At 52.3% G+C, this 4,998-nt stretch overlaps 1 non-coding gene across 1 annotated transcript; it reads right to left on the bottom strand.

Annotated features, from left to right (window-relative positions):
- TRNAV-CAC lies at nucleotides 1–73 on the bottom strand. The gene has a single exon. It is a non-coding gene; the product is annotated as a tRNA-Val (tRNA).
- Between the last annotated feature and the right edge of the window lie 4,925 nt (nucleotides 74–4,998).

Here is a 4,998-nt window from a genome sequence, read left to right as displayed (position 1 = left end):
TGTTTCCGCCCGGTTTCGAACCGGGGACCTTTCGCGTGTGAGGCGAACGTGATAACCACTACACTACGGAAACCAGGCCGCCGGCGGCGCTCTCTGCCAGGACCCTGAAAAGCCTGGTCCTGCCACTACTGTCCTGCCCACCAGTTTCTTTTCCAAGTGCAAAGGCCCCTGGGAGCACCCGCGAGCCTGCAGGCCGGGGGACCGCAGCCCCGAGCGGCCCGGCTGGGCTTCCGCGTCCCCACCACCCCGGGCGGCCGGCCAAGACTCTGGGGGCCTCGGCAGTCCGGCTTCGGGATCCGCATCCAACGCAGGGTTTCCAGATCCGATTGGAGGGACCCCAGTGCTGGGACCCCCTTCCGGGAGAAGGGGGGCGGGTCAGTTGCGTCCGAGCCCCAGGCGCCCCCGCCGCCCCCTTGGGGTCACCCGCCCTCCGGGGCGGTCGCCGGGGCGGTCCCCGCGGGGCGGTCAGCGCTCGGGGCTGGGAATCCTCCCAGGAACCCGGGGACCGGCTCCCCCCGCCCCCGTGGGCCCCGCGGCCGCGGACCTGAGCGCCTCCGTTCCCAGCCCTTCGCTGTGGCTCCTCCGCGGTCCCCTCGGCCCAGGCGGTCCTTCCCATTCCTGCCGCTGACACTTTTTCTACTGGACTAATGTAAGTCCAATATTGTAATCATGCCTGTATAGTTTTAGTCAGTACCATAGCAAAAGCTACGTGTTAGGACATTTGACTGTTTTAAAATATCCAACACCATACAGGCCAATCCACGATTCCTGGCCGATGCTGAATTCGTTCCAAGACCAGATAAAGTATAAATCTAGTCGATACACACAAATATCAGGATTGTTGGATTTCTCTCTCATTGGTCTTGAGATGCATTTTGAGGAGCAGTTTTTTTAAATTTAAATTTTAGTTAATATATAGTGCAATATTGGTTTCTGGAGTAGAATTCAGTGATTCATCGCTTACAAAGAACACCCAGTGCTCATCACAAGTGTCCTCTTTAAGACTGATCACCCATCTAGCCCATCCCCCACCCGCGCATTGACCCTGTTTGTTCTCTATCCTTAGGAGTCTTATGGTTTGTTTCTTCTTTTCTTTTTTCCCCCCTTCACATATGTTCATCTGTTTTCTTTCTTAAATTTCACATATGAGTGAGAGTATATGGCACTTATCTGTCTCTGACTGACTTATTTCACTTACTATAATACACATAGTTGCACATGGCAAGATTTCATTTTTGGATGGCTGAGTAATATTCCATTGTATATATACAGCATATCTTCTTTATCCATTCATCGGTCCATGGACATTTGGGCTCTCTTCATAGTTTGTCTATTGTTGATAATGCTGCTATAAACATTGGGGCTGATGTACCCCTTTGTTTTTTTTTTTTTTAATTTTTTTTTAATTTTTTATTTATTTTATGATAGTCACAGAGAGAGAGAGAGAGGCAGAGACACAGGCGGAGGGAGAAGCAGGCTCCATGCACCGGGAGCCCGATGTGGGATTCGATCCCGGGTCTCCAGGATCGCGCCCTGGGCCAAAGGCAGGCGCCAAACCGCTGCACCACCCAGGGATCCCTGATGTACCCCTTTGAATCTGTATTTTTGTGACTTTTGGGTCACCTAGTAGAGCAATTGTTGGATCATAGGGTAGTTCTATTTTTAACTCTTTGAAAGACCACCAGACTGTTCTCCAGAGTGGTCGCACCAGTTTGCATTCCCACCAACAGTTGCAAGGGGGCTCCCCATTCTCTGTATCCTCACCAACACCTGTTGTTTCTTGTGTTGTTAATTTTAGCTATTTTGACAGGTGTGAGGTGGTAGGTCACATTGGTTTTGATTTATATTTCCCCGATGATCAGTGATGTTGAGCATCTTTTCATGTGTCTGTTAGCCATCTAGATATTTTTTTTTTGGTGAATTGTCTATTCATGTCTTCTGCCATTTCTTAACTGGATTTGTTTTTTGGGGGTGCTGAGTTTGATAAATTCTTTATATACTTTGGATACTAACCCTTTATCAGATGTGTCATTTGCAAATATCTTCTTCCAGTCTGTAGGCTGCCTTTTAGTTTTGTTGATTGTTTCTTTCACTGTGCAGAAGCTTTTTATTTTGATGAAGTCCCAATAGTTCATTTTCGCTTTTGTTTCCTTTCCCTCCGGCAATGTGTCTAGTAACAAGTTACTACTGCTGAGGTCCAAGAGGTTTCTACCTGTGTTCTCCTGTAGGATTTTTATGGTTTCCTGTCTCACATTTAGGTCTTTTATCCATTTTGAATCAATTTTTGTGTATGGTGTAAGAAAGTGGTCCAGTGTTATTCTTCTGCATGTGGCTGTTCAGTTTTCCCAACACTATTTGTTGAAGAACAGTGTTGTTTTACCTTTTACAATACCTGAAACTTCTTTTATTTGCCTTAAAAAATATATTTTAAGGCTTTATTTATTCATTCATGAGAGACACAGAGAGAAAAGCAGAGACATGGGTAGAGGAAGAAGCAGGCTACCTGCAGGGAGCCGGATGCGGACCTAATCCCAAGACCCTGGGATCTTGACCCGAGCTAAAGGCAGACACCCAACCACTGAGCCACCCAGGTGCCCCTTTTATTTGCCTTTTATAGTTTTCCTGTTCAACAGGCTGCGGAGTGCAATTCCTAACTTAGGAAGGACAGAGAGATAAAGATTGTTTTCACAGAACGGGTCAGTGTCTGGTGGGGTTTTCACGTTTACCTCAGAACCAAGTACCAATAGGCAGAAAGCAGAAATACTGAGAAAGATTTTAATGTGCTCTCTCTCAGTCTCTCTGTCTCTCTCTCTCTTGCTTTCCTCTGTTTAGAAAGTTTGGGGAAGAAATCTCCAGCGGTTGCTCCTCTTAGTGCAATAGTTACCGAGTTTCCTTCACACGAAGTTCCAGGGCTGCCACCCTGAAGAAGTGCCGGCAGCGTACTCACTGGACACCACGGTCGGGTCGGTGCTCTGCCTTGTTCTGCTTTGGCTCAGAATGCAGTTGAGGACGCAACTGGACTGCAGCATCTCCACTAGCGACCCAAGGGCTTGGTTCCAAAAGATCGGGCCCTCAAAATAGCATTTCATCATGAAATTTCATTAGTGTTCTTCCCTTTTCCTTCCCTCCAGATGCTATTTTTCTCCTCCCCTGCCCAGCCGGTGGAGGAGATTCACGGTCTTCCTGTCGCGTCGGGACCCCTTGAGGTTCCACGGGGACAGGAGGAGTAGCTGTCCCTTCCCCTTCAGTAGGAAGTGTAGTCCGCACTCGAGAACCACAGACCAACACTCGCATCACGCTGGGTTCCTGCAAACCCGACGGAGCTCTCCTCCGAGCCTCTCTGCAGGCCCCAGGGGAGGCGGTGGGATTCCTGCCCCGCGACCGAAGCCGCGCTGAGGGGCCCTGCCCTGACCCCTGGCCCCCGAGGATGGGGCTGGGAGAGGGGCAGAGCTCCCCTTTCCCGCCCGAGAAGCAGCGCGAGGGCGCTCACCCCCACGATCCGGAGACGCAAGGGTGAGGGAGCCCACGTGCCTGCGTTAAAATGACCTCCGCGCCCGTGTCGGGACAGCCGTTTGCCAGAGACCGACCGCAGGAAGACAGCGTGGCTCCGGGGCCGGGGCTGACGAGAGAAGCCGCGCGGTTTTCCGACACAACGGGTGTGTGGCGGGGAGGAAGGCCGGCGTCAGAGAGCGCGCGGGGTGGCCCGAGCGTGCGGAGCATCAGCGGAGGTGGGTTGACAGTGCGGGGCCGCAGGTTGTGGCGGAGACCCGGGGTCCAGCTCCGGCCGCCCAGCCTTCCTTGAGGCGGTCTCCGTCCGCGGGGCTCGGTGGCCGCGTCGCTCGGGGTCCTCCGGGCGATGCGGGGCCCCGGGGTCTCACGCCGGCGCCTCCCTCCCGCGCCCTGGCGGCTCCTCGTGTCCGCAAAGGCGCGTCTCCGGGGCAGCCCCGAGGTGCGGCTGGACGTGTGGACCCGGCGGGGCTCCGGACGGATAAGGCCCCCGCACAGGGTAAGGTCTTTCTTGTGGGGCTCCTTTAACAGAGAAAGCAGAGAGGGAACGGCCTTAGGAGACAATTCCAGGGAGGGCTGTACGTCATTCAGAAGACCAGACAGACAGCTTATTGCAGAGGCTACTTGTATCTCTTAAAAACAGCTAGTTGTCCCCTCCTTGGTAGTCTTGTCGCTAGGATTAGGTCACCGCCGCGGCAGGGTTTCGATTTCTGGTCAGCGGGGATGTTTCTGTAATGAATCTGTATTTTCCTCTCCAGAAGTGTGGTGTGCACCGAGGGCCCCATAAAGAACCTCTGTACTGAGTTCCTAAATGCCGGGAGGTCGGGCCCCAGCGTCAGAGACAACTCCCAAGCTGCGATGACCCTGGGCAGAGATTCCTCTTATTCCACTCACCTTAGTTAGAAATCTAGGTCTCACTTCTAGAATTTCCATCTAATGAGAACTTGGAGCTTCCAATCACTCTGTTAAAAAAAACAAAAAAACAAAAAAACAAAAAACGAACCAGTAAAGTGAAATATACAAAATGTTGCAAGAATAGTAACATCCTGTTATCCCTCCCCTAAGTGCACCAGTTAACATTTCCCCACATTTACTTTCTCCCTCCATCCTCATATTTACAGACTGGACATCATTTGAAGGCACCTGGCAGACATCTCAAGACAATGGGTTGGGCTGTTCTTGCTCCCTCCCTTGGGCAATGTCCCTCCAAACCAGCCTCGCTTGGCATGACCTTTCTTCGGAGCCCAGGGGAGGGCTTTGTCCCTCTGGAGGAGACCCCGCTTGTCCCTTCAGGAACCAGACATCTCTTGCCTCCAGGCTGCAGAGAAGCTTCAGGCAGGTGGAGTGTTATTTGCCTCTTGCGGGATAGTGCAGGCCAGGCGTGCCCTGTGCTTGTCAGAACAGGATTAGGTGGCCATGCCCCCAGCACTGCCTGCCCTCTGGGCTCCTTCTGGTGGGCAGTGGTCCTGCACTTGGTGGTGGCCTAGGATA

This window comes from Vulpes lagopus, chromosome 5 (assembly GCF_018345385.1).
Source record: "Vulpes lagopus strain Blue_001 chromosome 5, ASM1834538v1, whole genome shotgun sequence".
Lineage (NCBI taxonomy): Eukaryota > Metazoa > Chordata > Mammalia > Carnivora > Canidae > Vulpes > Vulpes lagopus.
Note: the sequence above shows the minus strand (reverse complement) of the source record. Positions and strands in the feature narration are given on the sequence as shown.